This window comes from Anser cygnoides, chromosome 1 (genome assembly GCF_040182565.1).
Source record: "Anser cygnoides isolate HZ-2024a breed goose chromosome 1, Taihu_goose_T2T_genome, whole genome shotgun sequence".
Taxonomy (NCBI): Eukaryota; Metazoa; Chordata; class Aves; order Anseriformes; family Anatidae; genus Anser; species Anser cygnoides.
In genome coordinates, this window is record NC_089873.1 from 65,791,691 (window position 1) to 65,807,995 (window position 16,305).

Below are 16,305 nucleotides of genomic sequence, written 5' to 3' on the forward strand. Positions count from 1 at the left end.
TATGTCTTATGGAAAATCAATCCTTTCACACCAACCACCTTAAAGCTGCACTGATGTGAAGCATTGGGTACAGTGTGACTGATACCAGTATGTGAATAAATGAATGAAGGGTTGTCTCAGTAGAAGCAATTAGGATTATTCCTCTGTAATTTATTGAGAAAAAATCAGAAGAATTCAGTAGGTATAACTTCCATTAGAAATGCTGTTATATCATACTTAATTCTTCTCAGGAACTTGTAGAAAAGGATAATCAGAGTTCAGACTATCCTACATAACTTTCTGGATAAGAAAATGTAGACCTAGACCTTGTCTTTGAAACTAGGGAGGTCTGGGTAAAAAGAAATGTAGATCCTGACACAGAAATTAGAGAGGTTTCCTAAAGGACTTTGAATCCTAGGGCAATGAATACATATATATATATATGTGTATATATGTGTGTGTGTGTATATATATATATATGTATATGTATATTAGTTTATGGAATATTTTTTTCTTTGTTTGCATTTGTACATAAGATGTTCTTGGATCTTGTTATGTGTGTATTAGGCTCTGAATGTGCTTTTTTTTTTTTTTTTCCTAGACCCTTAGCAATTCTATGGAGTTCTTGTAATTTTAATAGTTCAGAATATTGATTAATTTCTCAAGCCTGGACAATGCCTTTTCTTTGAGTATGTAGCTATAAATCATGAACGTTTAGGTCATGATCAGTTCCATTACAGCAAACTTCACGTGGGAATGGAAGTTCAGCCATGGAGTTTAGCCATATATGTGTTATTAATAATTCTAGAACAGCCTTATTCCCAGTCTTCATGGTCTCGCTTTTTGACTTTTTTCATCTTTGTGGAACACTTAAAGACTTCTAATTTTTGCACTGTACTTTCTCTTTGTTTTCAAAATTGGTCATGCACACTCCAAACATTGATTGAGCAGAATGCTTAACCAAGAAGCAGGGAATCAGACATTTTTGTAAATGTTAAATGTCAGCAAGGTTATTTTACTTTCGTTTACTCTTACATTGTTGGCTTTTTTTCTTATTTGTTCTACTTAACTCGTTAGAATGATCTTTTATTGGTTCATTCTTAAGCAGTGCTGAAGGTTCTATTTTTGCTCGTTTTCTGTACTTGTACTTCTTGAAACCACTCTAACAATTATTAAGACAGTTTCATCTTGCCTCTTCATGTGGCTACCCTGTTTTTTGAGGTTGTTTGCCGCTGCTTTCAAGTAAAAGTACTTGATCTCTCCAGATAAGAAAGTGAGGTCCCAAACTTGTAGATGTGAAGTTTTTGAGCTCTTGTTTTCCTATATAGCTCAACAAAGGACAATATTACTGTAAAAGTAATTTGAGCTGTTTTTGAAAACCTGTCTGTGAGCTTCTTAAACAAAGAAACATATACCCTGTCTATAGAAAAATATCTCTTTCCTGCTGCTAACTAGAATCACACACAGATTTGAATTTGCTTTAGCCTTCAAGTTGTTGGAATCATTTTCTTTAACATGAACTGTTAAATTGTTAGGTTTTTAAATCCAAAGATATTGTTTTCAGTATCTATCATCAGCAAACCTAGAATATTTTTATGGAGAATTCAGCTGACAATCCTTGAACCTGAGGTTTGTGATGCAATATGGAATTTATTTTTGGTTTGTATGGTCCAAGGTAAATGAGCACAAATTCAGTCCTTTAAACTTTCAACTGAATTTCTTAATTGGTTACTTCAGACCTGAAATCTAAGACTAAGTTGGGAATTTCTATAGATTGTTCTTTGCACTTTCTTGCATAAAATCTGTTACTTTAAGGTGCTAGAGAAAATTTTGAAGTCTCATTTTGATCTGATACACGTGTCTCTCCTTTTTTTGACTCTACAAATAGTTATGTCAGCTCTCTGCCTGAAACTTCAGAAGCCTGTATCTCCTCTCATATGAATGTTAATCTCTTAAAGAGGAAAAAAACCTCTATTTTTTTTACCTTTTTGCATTTCTTAAGTACATGTTTTTATTGAAGTGCACAGCCTCTTTTATGCTTTATATAAGCGCTTTCAGATCTTCTAGTGGCAGTTCAGAATTTTATTTACTTTTAAAAAATGTGTAGCCTTTAAACATTCACATCCATACAACAACAGTAGTTTTTTTATTTGTCCCTCTGATTATAAACTGGTAATTTCAGAAAGATCAGGTTTTTAATTGAAGATCTGGATGATCTGGTAGCAGCAGATCTTTCTACTGGCGTAGTTATCTGTTATTAAATGCTTATTTTAAGTTTACAAACATGATTTAAGTGGTATTTAGGCATTTTAACTGAACACAGTGAATGACTATGAAAGATGTGTGGTACAAAAAAGCATTCATCTTGTATAGTGTTAAGAAATGTTTTTCTGTGGATTTCTGAAAGCAGCAGCAGCAGCATAAAACTGCTACTTGCAGTTATGAGGAAGAATGGGGTACAGGTGCTGGCATGTTGAAGGAATTTAACCAAATAAAGTATTTGATTAATAGATACTACTTAATCAGAATTTACCAACTATTTTTCCTTCAGCATATGCTCAGATTGAGGATAGTTTTGAAGTGTGTGCTCTCATGAACTAGATTTTGAACTCTAACATATTTTTAATGCTAGGTAAAAAAATTAAATTGTATCAAATACTAAAATCATAAAAATGTTCAAAGAAAAAATATTTATTGGAAAATCATAAACTTACATATCATCAATTTAGGAAAAGTTTTTTACTTTATTTTAAGATTACATAGGTCACCTCTACTAATAATATAGGCATAGCCAAATGATGTATGGCTATGCTGGGCATTTGGACTTTTGTTCTTAATTTTTATATTTTCTGTGGCTGTTTTAGATGTGTAATCGCCTATTCTGATGATATTGACAAGAAATACTTTGGTATGGTGTCCAAAATTGCATTGTGCTAAATTTCTGCAATTTCCATTGTTGAGACAAAAATTATTTTAAATACACCCTTCAATATTGAGTCTCCGTTTGGATTCATTGACATAGGCCATTGCCTGGTTTGTTTTATGAACTGTTAGTATCATTCTAGTTTGCCACTTTTATTAATATAGTAAAGTATACTTTTTGGTCACTCTGAAATCCAGATGAAGAAAGTAATGTTTACTGGCTGATTAACGATCAAATAAAAGACACAGAAGAAGATTATGAGCAACAAAAATCTGAAAAATTAGCATGACAATGGGCATCACTACTGATACGCAGTAGGTACCAAAATACATTTTCCAGGTTGCTGAGAAAAACACGTGCTTCATATCTTCAGTTCTGGAATCTTTCTAGAACTGGAAGCTTCGACAATGGAGGTGGTTGATAGCATCTTTACTTGAAACAAGAGAAACAGTAGAAATGCTAGAAATTTGGACATTACAGAAATGGTCTTTATGTCTGAAAATTTCGTGAAAAATCTTTGCTTTTTAGAGCTTCGGGATTATTGTTTTTTAATTCGTTGAAAGTAAATCTAGCATAAAATCTCATTTTCAGTTGTTAGAAACCCAAATAAGGGGAAAACATCAGAAAATGAGAAGCATTCTGAGCAAGTCTGAACCTGAAAAAGATTAAGTTGTTCTTCATTATTCTCTCTGCCACATCTGTCTGTCAGTGCTGGTAGACCAGAATGGAGAGGAGTGAGGAAAAAAAAAGTCAGTGCTTTCTAATCAAAGCATTTTAGAGAAGTATCATTTGTGATAAAAGGTAAATAACAGTTACAATGAAGAAAAAAAATATATATATATATAAAAGCAGTGAATTGTTCACCCTTTGCTTGGTGGAGGGGCGTGTTTTGTTTTTGGGAGTGTAGTTAATACTCCCTTCATTATGCAATGCAGCTGCAGGCAAATAAAGTTCTAGTGTCTGAACATAGGGGTGTTTTTTGGCAGCTCCATACACATAGTGTGGTAATTGACCTGTGATAAAATAGAGGAAGAACACAGATTTTTTTGTGGCTATGGTGATGTTACTTGTTTAGCCAGTATTCAGGAAGACTTCAGGTGCATTCCTCCTGCTCTTTTGAGTAAGAAGCATTGTCTTTCCCCAGAGGAAAATAAATTCTGTCTACTTTTCAAAAAGCTTAGAAATCAAAACAAATATTTATGCTTAATGATAAGAAATATTGTGTAGCAGGAGAGAAGGACTGCAAATTGAATTTATAACTCAGTTGTTTAAAATCAGTATTGGTCATAGTTACTGCAAGAACAGAGTTGGTTTAGTATTCACAACTTCTAAAGTTCAGTGTTTTTACTTTAAGGGTAATTTTGTTTCCATTCCCTCATCCATGAAGTATATTCACCTCCTCAAGCATCTCTTCTGATGCAACTCTGAAGAGACAAGAGAACATAGAGAAGGAACTACATTTTCAAACCTTAATTCAGTTTATTGTAGTTTCGTCTTCCCTGGTGTGGCCTTCACGTTGGTTATCAGATGAATGAATATATGATTTTCTAAGAACTAATAAAATGTAGGGTGGAATTTGAGATATGCCTTTCAGATTCTCTAAGATGACACTTAGTGCTTAAAAATCCTGTCTTACTAACACTTCACTTGATGACCTGTTCAAACCTGCAGTGTGTGTATGAGTTTCAGGTTTTGCTTTCTCTACAGAAAAGAACAAAGAAAGAATGTCCCATCAAAGATGTATGTTTACAGAGTGAGTAATCATATGGCCTCTCATTTAAGACTGGATATTTTTTTGCCTAGGTAATATACCTGTGGGCAAGCTTATTCTCTGCTTTTTACATGATTGAATTATGAGCATGTAAGGAGGAGCACTGTACAGTGCTCCAAGATCATATTAGATTGCTAATCAGCCCAGCTTCTGCAGGGAGGCAGAATGGAAGTATTTGATGTGTTCTCTGCTCAGACAGGATTGATAAAATAGTTACTTTTCTTCAGGAATAATGTGTCTTAATAAGCAGGGATTGGGCGTATTTCCATAAATATTTTTCTGTCAGAAAAAGCCATTCTTCCGCTCATTTTACACTATGTCTCCATGCATGCCACTGAACTGGTTCCAAACCCAATTTAGAGATTTCAACTACCACAAAGAGGACGTAGAGTCCCCACAGGCTTGTGCCAGCTTGTTTATAAAAACTGGCAGTCGTGACCTCAAAGATGTGTCCTGGAGGGTCATGAGGGGACCTGTCCCTCCATGTCCCTGAAGGGATATCAGACCTCTGCTGCTCCTTTTTCCTTCATTCCAACCTTTCTGTTACAGGCTGGCTGGTTATCGCTGAACACAGCAAACTTCAAATGTATGGCTTTTAGAAATTTCCAAGAGGTTTAGTCCCTTTTCTTTTCAGGAACACCCTCTTAGAAGTGTTTTACCATGTGGGATGGGATTATCTTCTGTTAGGGTAATAATAACAAAAATTAGACAAGCTTTTTGTCCTTCATGTCTATCAAAGTATCACTAGATAGAATATTGTAGTAGCAGTGAAAGCAACTAAGGCAACTGGAGAGTCTTCGTTCTGTGAGTTCCAATTCAGCATAATGATCCTGTGGGTTTTCTTAATTTTCACTATTCAGGGAGATTAGTTGTTTAATTTCCACATGGGAAATGAGGATGCAACACGCAATTTACTTTCATTTCACAGTGAGCCACGAACACTTTGAAAATATGATCCCTTATCCTTATTTTTTCACTTTCTACTTCTCTGAGAATCCACTGAGACTTTTGAGCAGTTGCAGCCCAGCTCAACTGGCATGATGGTTTTTGTTTGTTTGTTTGTTAGTTATTTTTCTCTAAATATACAGCAGCTAGTAAGAGTCTATTAGGGTAGGTTTTTAGTTTGTTTAAAGATGTCTGATTACCAAAAAGATCTTAGAGTTTATTAAAACCATTTCAGATTCAGTGTCAACAAGATATCATATACCTCTCAGGAAAGGCTTTAGCCCGTGAGATTTGATCTTTTTAAATAATTTCTTAGCCACGTAATAACACATATCTTTCTGATTTGGAATATTGGTCCTAGAAAGTTTACAAGCATAGCTTCAGACAGTTTTTTCAGTGGCAGGTATCCTTAGTTTACAGTTGCTGGTAGAGGTGATGGTGTATTTTTCAGGGACTCAGCAAGGAATATATTTCTGATCTTTTTGCCTAATCCAGATTAGTCATGGCAGATGTCTTGTTGTAGCTTGAGGTGCACTCCAGCATTCTCATTTTAAGGGCTTTTGGTTTCCAAAGGAACAGATGTTTCACAGCTGAGTTGGGTGACACGTATACAGTGCTCCATGTATGGCCTTACCAGTGCTAATGTAGAGGGAAGTGTCACCTTCCTTGACCTGCTGGTAGTACTCCTCCTAACGTCTTGTGCCTTTTCTTGTCATTCCTTGCTCTAAGAATTTTGATTAGGAAAAGTGTTAATGATCTGAGCATGGTTTAGTTCTAGTGGAAGGATTCTGTTGGTATATTATTATCAAGTCCAGATACTTACTCCCTCTTCCCAGACCTACATAAACTTCTAGCACACTCTGGCACCTGGCCATGTTGTATCACATTGCATGGATGTTAGTAGCTTTGTGAACAAAACACACTTGTCTTGTAAGAAAGGACTTTCTAACCAACAGGATGGCACAAGGCACATTGGCCAAGTTCCTACCTCAGTGTTTCCACAGATGTATCTTTCCCACTGTGCCTCTGATATTCTGCACTATATCCTGGAGATAGCAGACTGCACTCTGCAGAGTATATCTGTTCTTTCTAGAATCCCTCAGGTGTCTGGTTTCCTCTTCTACTTGAGAGATAAATTTTGTATCTGGGACTCTTGTGGATCCCCTCTTCAAGTCACTAGCATCTAGTTCATGTTTTATCAGTGTACAGATCGTGATTTTATCATGCAGGAGAGTGGGAGAAACCTGGAGCCTATTCAGTTTCCTTTTTGAATATTATTTCTGTAGCCTCATCAAAAATCTTTCTGAATACAGTTTCCAGGCTCAACGTATATCAGTTTTATTCTTGGTGTTTTATTTTTTTCATATAAATTAGAACAAAACATTCTTTGATTCTACAGTATACCAGAAATAGTATATTTGAATATCACATAATTATTCCGGAGCACTTAAGCTTCTCATGGAATTTTTTCAAGAATCAGAGGGCAGTTAGTATTTATATAGAATTATATTTATATAAAATTATCCAAATAATGCTCTCTTCATTTATTTAGATTTAGGTTTTCATATATGAACTTAGAATGCATGCATTTACTGCTGTTTTCCTTGCAATTACCTGTTCATAAGTGTAGCAGCTGCAGTAGGATCACCCTAACTCTGTAATCATTATTCAAGCAATTTGCCACCTATTAACTTATACATGTATGACTTCTAAGAAATTTGTAAGAAAAAATAATGTTATGGCTGGTTATTCTTAAAAAGCATTAAAAATGGTAATTTACCAGCAGTGGCCATGATGTTTGATATGTTGGCCACAAGGATTACATGATCTGTTCTTTTTACGCTGCCTTGTGGAATCATTCAGAAAAACACCATCATTACAACCTAAATAAGTATTATTACTAGTCACCTAAAATGTAAGATGGATGGAGAATTCCAAATAAATACTGCATGGATTTGGAAAAATAACTCAAAAAGTGTGTTTTTTAAATGCACATTTTAAAAATAATTCTGAAAGTTGAATAAAACTATCTGTTATTAAACTTCAGTGTAGTGAAATCTGTAAGTGAATTTACTCATGTGCACTTTGGAGATTGTTTAGTAAATTATTTGGAGCATGTTGACCTAGCACAGAAAGAAAAATTTAAATTTGAAAAACCAGTTTTAAACAAAACACATTTTATGTTATCCAGTAATTTTTAGTGTATAGTTATGGTTGCCAATGCAGCAACTATGTTAGAGGAACCCACTGGATTCACAACAAATGTTATGTCTCGTTATATTATAAATTAGAATTTGTAATTGGAGCATATGTTGCTTTATTTTTATATAACCCTCTCTTTAATATATGCTCTCTCTTTTGCTTGGAGCACCGTGTGATACCACGGTAAATATAAAAACATCTGGATCATATGTAACATATGTACCTGTATTCCCAGATGAATGATAATACTCTTTTCAAAAATCAGGTGCTGTGCTGATGTGTGTGAAAGATAGCAAGCCAATTTCTTATTTCGAGATATAGTAATGTATAGAACATTTTCTTGACGTATACTGATGTTATTAAAGAATCTTGCCTGTTGCCTTTGGTAACTGGAATACTTGCCTTTTTTCTTTTTTATTTTAATAATGAATATTCACTTGTCCTTTTAGATAGGTAATTTCAAAGAGAGAAGGAAAACAGGATTGTGGGGTTAATGATTTTGGTTCTGTAGTTCAGCTGTTGTAGCTGGCTAACGTAGGGTTTTCAACTGATATGCATTGCTGTAATAGTGTTACATAAGATTGATAGCACCAGCAATGTTACAAGAAAACTCAGTGGGGTTTCTGGTATTATCTCTGCTCCAGTGTTCCAAAAAACTGAAACCACAATTCAGCAAATCTGTCATATACAGAAGGGATCTTTTTCTGAGTATCCCTCAAAGAGGAGCATTTTAATATTATGTCCTTCTTGTGCCTTGAGATAACCTCTTGATTGGCAAGACAGACCATTACTCATAGGTAGTGGGACTGACAAATTCTGGTTTCTTGAAGGGATCTGGGAAAACAGCCAACTTTGGGGCCTCTTGGTTTCATTATAAATTAAACGTGTAGTTTTTCTGGCAAGATAAAGCTAATAAGCTTTGTTGGTGTGTTCCCTGTCATGCTAGACAAATACAAAGTTCCCTATGATTGAAGAGACAGGAAAAGCAAGGGCGTATGCCTTTTTTGAGGTTGCTTACATCAGTCTTCCTCACACGGCTTTTCATTGCTCTCTGGGTTGCAAGACTTCACAATTTCCAACACTTTGGTCACCGCTGAATTGCTGTCCAGGCGTTTTCTGCTCCTCAGGGGTTTGTCTGAGCTGCGTCTGGAACAGACATTACTGATACAACTAGCCAACTTAATGATCTTCACTACAATAAGGCAGGAGTATTTTTTCAGTATAAATCAATATTTGCTGGTTTCAAGAGTGGGTTTTGAATCCACTAGGCTAGGTAATCTTCTAAGTTGGGTGTCTGTTCAATATGTATACAGTCATTAGGACTGTCATAAGGCACAAGTATATGAATAGCTTTCAAGCTTGTGACTTCACTTACGCAAAGGTTAAGAAAACTTCATTCCACTATGTGGTCACTATGGAGCAGTGTCACGAGGAGCAACTAAGATCGCGTTGTCCTAGAACAACATGAGGTTGATAATTTGGATGCTCTTCTGCATGATGAAGGGCTTACATACCTTCAAGCAAAGATGAGTAGAGCATGGTTTTAAACACAGAACTTCTGCATAAAGAGAATCACTCTTCCAGCCTTTAGGTTTAGTAGAGTGATGATTTGCCTAAAGTAATCCGTGGTATAAAATGGAAAACAATGTGATCAAATGATGATACTAATTTAATATATTGGGTTCTTAGGTTCATACATCTTTGGAGCACAGGCCATGAAAGAATTTTATTTGGGAGTTTGATATTTTTGTCAGCTGTCACTGTGTGTTCTGAAGTAATTCTATAAAAGCAATAATAGGTAAATACTCAAAATATACATACATACTCTTGGGTTTAGTATTTACAGTAATACCTTACTCCTCCCTTCCTATTCATCATTGTATTTCCTTTCAAGGAGAATGACACAGGATAATGACAGTGGATTGGACATGTTTAACAATGGGGTTAAAAATATCTATCCTTCCAGAGCTCTCCCCTCTGGTTTAGGGCAGTTTTACCTTACAGTATTTCTTTGATCATTTTAATAAATCAGTGATTTGGACAGTGTAATTGACTGTCTAAGTCTCATTTAAAATCTTTGTTCAAGGTATAGAGCTGTATTGCTTGAGTGATCCTTAATGATAATGTAAATGAAAATGAAGTTTAGTTTGCTGTGAGGATTTCCTTTTAGTCAACATTAAATCCCCATATTCCCATCCTTTCCACTGGTCTGCCTCAGTGTTTGTCTTCTCTGCTCTCCATTTTCCGTTCTTAGCTATTGCAGTGCCATTGCAAGTCAAGCCTCTCCATTCCTTTTTTTTCTGTGATGAGTATGTGATTTGTAGCACTATACTTCTAAGTGGATGTGTTTCACTAGTTACGGTATCCTTACTGTATGTAGAACCAAAATCAAAGTCTAAAGCACATCAAGAAAATAGCATCAGTATTTCTGAGTATGAGAGATCAAATTGCCGTAGAATGAAGAGTATATGACAATAATACTCAATGAAACACTGCACTTAGGGTTTATTCAAGTGTAGAAGTTTAATTCATAATTTACTAAGTTTTTCACTTTACATTTTTTAAGCATTATGTAGCCTTGTAAAGCTTGACCTACTCCAAAAGGAATGTCACAATTTCTTAGTTTTACTCTGTTTCCTATAAAACAGAATGTAAGATCTATGCTAACATTTACTGGTTCCAAGATTTCCTTGATTTATCAGCCTTTTGTAAGAAAGGGAGAGACTCTTCCACAGTGACATAGTTTTGGTTTTCCTTATTTTGAATGTTTGGATACCATCAATATAAAAATTCTCCCAATTATAGTATTTGTATTTTTTTTTTCTGTAAGGAACTTTCCTAAATCAAATCTGCACATATATCAGCAAAATCCTTCCTGGAACTTGGTACAGGAATGAGCAAACATCCCCCAAATGGTTGTGGTTTTGTTGTTGTTCAGCTTGTTTCTTTGTTTGTTTTTCCAGTGTATTTGTATTTGGTGGCTCTTAGGAGGAAATCTTTAGAAAGCATAGTCACAGACATTGCTTCAAAATGTCAGGACACAGCTGAAAGGGAAATTAGCATGATGCTATTTTTCATGATTGGGCCAGGATTTCAACAAAATGGATGTCATTCATAATTAGATTGTGAAATAAATTACCAGCTGATTTTGATTATGGTTCTCAGTGTAAGTGACATTTTAGCACATGTGAAATAAATGAGTAATACGTAAGCTTAGTGTTTCGTTTTAGGAGAAGAAGAGAAGCAGAGTCTAAATGAATTTGTTTTGCTATTTGTGATAGCATTGTTCAGTATTAAATTACATGGGTGAATGAAAGTACTGTCCTGAAGTTGGAAACAATGAATTGTCCTAACAAACAACCCAATTTGAAATCTTCATATTGGTGGGTAATGCATACATGTTCTTAGCTGATAAATACTGGAAAAAACAAGAGGTCACCAAGTGAGGCTTTAAGATAAAACAGTGATAGAGAGGTGTTTTTTTGGATTATGAATTTAACCACTTGGCTCAGATAATGCTGAAACAAATCTCTTACGATCAGCTTATATACTTTTGTTATTTAATTTGCATTTTAAATATTGTCCATTCATATTAAAACCTGTATGCTTTGCAATATAACCAATATCTGTGGGTTAGAAAGAGTGCCTCCTCCTGCGCCCCTCTCTTCAAAAACCCCTCTTGTATTGGCCAACACTCCATGGAAGGATTTTTACAGTACAAAGACTGTTTCTGAGTAGATTGGGCTATTGATATTATTAAACCTCCTCAGAATGAAGTAATTTCTTAAGTAAATTTAACTGTTTTACAGCCGTCTAAGGACGTGACTCATTGCTAATGTGTAATTTTTTCTAAGCAAATACTTTGGAACCGAGACAATGTTTAAGAATGTGTAAATTAGCTCCCTTGAAAATGTGAATTTCATGTTATTTGCCAACTCAAGAGTCAGTCTACAGTCTGTAGGTCTTCATTCCTTCTATTATTTTTTTTTCTGACTTGAACTCTGCAAGATTCTCCTTAGAAGCTTATAAGAAAAATGCTTCTCAGCATAAGTTTTCAGAAACTGAAAAGTTTGGTAATAAGATTGAATTTCCTTCAAACCTTCCAACACAATCTATTTACTAGCAGGACAGAAAGACTGCAAACACAATAGTATATTCTGAGAGTATGATCTGAAACATCTGGTTTAAATGCTGCTTGATATAGGGAATACAATAGCACAGGAAAAATTCTCTTCTATTCAGAAGATGCTATAATTGTAACTCAGCTTATGGCGACAGTTCGTTAGTTCTATTTTGCAGGGATCTGTCAGCAAACCGGAGCTACCAGAGGGTGATTAAGTATGCGAGGGAAAGGAGGACAAGAGAAAACAAAGGGATGGAAATGTCCTCAGAGATTATTTTTGTAAACAGAGATGAACTATTTTTCTGGTAGATACAAATATACTAGCAAAGCACCTTGTGTGGAAAAAAAAAACAACACTGAAAAGAGAATAGTCTTTTGGATCAGTGTCAATTGTTTGTGACTCCTTCACCACAGGTACAAAATAATTAACTGTCTGTACAAGTTATTAAGTCAGGCTTTGTTATAGCAGCTCTTCTTTCTCCATACTATTCTCAAGTCAGTATTATTGCATAAATGTGAATACAAAGTCAGGTCAAGAATAAAATGTTGATTCGATTAGCAGTTCCCCAATTTCTTTTTTAGGCATTGTTTTCACTTTTTAACCATTTCTTCCTTTAGAAGCAGAAGCAACGTGCCTGTTTGTGGTCCATAGATTTATTTGGGGTTGTTGTTTGTTTGTTTAAACAGAAACCACAATAATAAATTCTTTGTGCTTTCTAAGCTGCATAGCTACAAAATGTTTTATTTGTGTAAAACAAAATACTGTAAGATCATCATGCTAATTTTTAAGGATTTTCATCAGATTGGAGATCATGAGAGTAAAAATGACAAAAAGATTTAGTCTTCTGAAAAAGCAACTGTTTTGGTTTTGTTCTTTTTTTTTTTCCCCCACCCATGGAAGTTATTCTGAATTATAACTGGACCTGGGTAGAAGTCAATAAGAATGTACTGTGTGTGATGTACCCCTGTGTTGGAGTTTCCCAATCTCAAATTCTTTTTCAGTTGTGTCCTCCTCCATACTCTCCCCATCCCTTTTAGTCTGTTTCTCTTTCTTACGCCAATACAGATCAAGGTGTTAAGGAATCCCATTGTACATCCCAGAATCTCAATATACTAGTTTCAGCAACATCAGGGCATTTTGAATTGATATTCTGATATGATGTTGCAAAGAGAGTGATGTTCCAGGTAAGCATTGAAGTAGGAGAGTGGTAAAAAGAAAAAAAACACCTTACTTGTGAGGCAAAATAAAAAGTAGTCATGTCTTCAAGGAGTAGCAAGAGGAATGTAAATTATGTAAATTGAACAAACAGATTTAGCACTTAACTGAACATTTCACCATCTCTACGTTGAAGTGTTAACCGATACTTCAGAATTTGATCTTTAGAGAAAACTGAAGAGAGAGAGACAACCACTGGTTTCTTGCATTTTTAGAGTGTCTTTAATTGACTTAATGCTTCACAAATTTTATGAAATTAACTGATATACAAAGTATTCCAGAATCATTTTTAGCTTGTTCATTTTTGTTCTTGTTCAAGAACAAGAGTATTACTTTACAATAGTTTAACTGCGTTTATATCCATTGCTTAAATCATGAAGTAAAAAGAGCATATTGAATGCGGATGAACTTTGGAAGAAACTCTCACTTGTGTTTGCCAAAACACTAGTGAAAAAAAGAAAAATTTCTTTGATCTATACTAAACTTCAAAACAGGTTAAAAATCTCACCCTTGGAACAAGACATGGTATGCCTGAAACCTCAGCATAGCACATTGTTGCTAGTCTTCAAAATTTAACTATAAAAATTAATAGTAAGAATATTACTTTCAGTCTAAATGATACAACTCGGTGATACAAATGGTATTCGCAAATGACATATCTTATTTCACTCTGGATTTGAATAGCAACACTTTATATTGGAGGTTGAAACAGAGCCAATACACGTACAAAAGACCAAATTTTGTGTCTCCATCCACAATAGAAAGACAATCATAATGATGAGATTTTTAGTATGACATCTATAAAACTAGAGCTTAATCTTATAAAACTGACCAGTAATCTTTGCTTATATGCTGTCATTTTGGTCTCCAAAAGTTACTTTAAAAGCATAGTAATATTTATAAAACTCATAGTATATTTTTCTTTAACAGTCTCTTGGGACTTAAGGTGACCAACACATTTTAGGAACAAAATTTTATGAGTTCAGTTCCCTCTCAATTTTTTGGTGTAAATGCCTTACCCCTTCTGAAGCAACATTTTTTTGCATATGTCAGATACAATGGTGTGATCTTGTCTGTTGTAACTGTTATATTCTCATCTTGATTCTGATGCAACCCCACCTTTCTCAGCTTCTCAGATATCGTGGGAGTGTAGCAAAATAAAGTATGACTACAGACTATCAGCTTTTTGCAATGGATTTGTATTCTTACGTTGCCATTGAAGGGAGTGACATCTCTTCAACCAGAAAGAATTGTAGCTGTTTTATCATCACATACTTGTTAAGTTGCCAACTCTGTCTCCCACACTATCTTTTTTTCCTCCTCCATGTTGTTATTCCTGACATGGACAGACTCACCTCTGCCTGTAATTGGTGAGATTCCATCATATTCTAGTCAATGATGCTGAAGCTGACGTGGCCAATAGTGCTGTTATAAAACCAAGGAAGAATTGTTCAGAAAACTCACAACTTATATAGAGTTTTTATTTATTTGTGCAGCTCTGCCATAGGAATAGAACAGAAAACTTCTCGTCCCACCTGGTTAGTTAGGTCCTTTTTACAGTACTGCTTGCACGGGATGAAACCTGGGATCAGAAAAGTGGGAGGCTTAGCAGCCTCCTGAGGTATTCTCATGTACATCTGCCCTTGTAATACAGTCAAGGAATATTATCTTATGTTACAGTGATTGTCTTTCATATATTCAGTGTACATTAAGATGAAGATGAAATATTACTGATGAAAACAGTCTCTTTGCTGAGCTGTGTTGGGGAAGTGCAGAACATAAGCATTTTCCCCTGTTTATACAAAAAATATGGTGAAAGATTTGTCTGTAGGTAAGTGATATAACTAGTTATTTGATATTGGAGTTACAAACAGAATATGCAATGAAATTTCTCAAGATTGAAAAGGACCTTGAATATGCAAAAGAGTGATCTAACTTAAAGGGCTCTTAAAACTTTTTTTTTCTTTCATCATTTTGTTCCTTTTAGAAGACAAACAAAATAGTAAAGAGAAAATTAAAAGTCGGAAGTGAAACATAAATACAGTTAAATCATGTTTCAGTCGATGAAAGAAGCTGTTGGAAGCTGTTGATCTTTGATTAAAAACAAATATTTTGAAGGAGGAAAAAAATATTTTCCAGTAACAGGAAGCAAGAGAAAAAGAAATTGAATTACCAATTCACAAACCCACTGTATTTATTCTGACGCGGAAGTCACTGGTACAGTAGAATTCAGCTTCTCGAGTGTTGTATTTATCCACACCTCAGGGTTTATGGTGGTTCTACAAAAGTTTTCCTTGGCTGAAGCATAGTACAAAGGATCTACTAATAACCTGTAACTAGAGGAATTAGGGAATCTAATGGTCTTTATGGGTCTTAAGCTAGATATGTCTAATTTAATTCCCTGAGGTGTTTTTTGTTCTTTGTGTTTGCATGGGGTTTTCAGTAGGACTGCTATTTGCAAAAAATAGAAGCTTCCTTGCCTTTGGAACAGCATCCCAGAGGCAACTTCTCGTGCCTCTACTCCTGTGCTTCAGGGCTGGAAAGTGAAATAATTGGTTTCACAGAATTAGGAGTAAATCATCCAGGTTGAAACAAAGTAATGCCTGACACCAGGTAAAGCTGGAGAAAAAGATTTCAGTAAATCATTATTGATGAAGAAATTGCTATGCAGAGCAGATCATTCCAGTATGTATAAAGGTATGTATACCTTTACAGTAAGTTTAGTGTTTCTAAGCTTCTAGAAGATCCCTGTCTTTACCCTTCAAAATAAGTATGCATATGAAGAGTAAATATGATTAATAATCTAATGATAGTATATATATATTTTTCCTATTTAGAAAGTTTGTACATATATATATTTCCTAGGTTTCTAGAACGTTTCAGGGAAAATTTGTCATCTTACGGTTGTTTCAAGACTAAACAGTGCTCCTTCAGTTCTTGTCCCTTTCTGTATTCCAGAGGACTTGGAAATTCCATTGCATTTTATTTCATCTTTCTTTGGGGAAAAAGACCCTATTTTGGTCATCTGCTTTATTTCTATCAGTTATTTGAGAGTTTGTTTGGTGTTACTTTTTCATTTTTCCTGTTGTATAGGAAAAGAGGATGATAAAACAAAGATGAGGTACATCATATATTCTTTTCAGTGA

At 34.8% G+C, this 16,305-nt stretch overlaps 1 protein-coding gene across 10 annotated transcripts in view; it reads left to right on the forward strand.

Annotated features, from left to right (window-relative positions):
* Positions 1 to 16,305, forward strand: part of ERC1 (ELKS/RAB6-interacting/CAST family member 1) — a 309,043-nt gene that overhangs the window by 97,068 nt on the left and 195,670 nt on the right. The gene's annotated exons all lie outside the window — the stretch shown is intronic.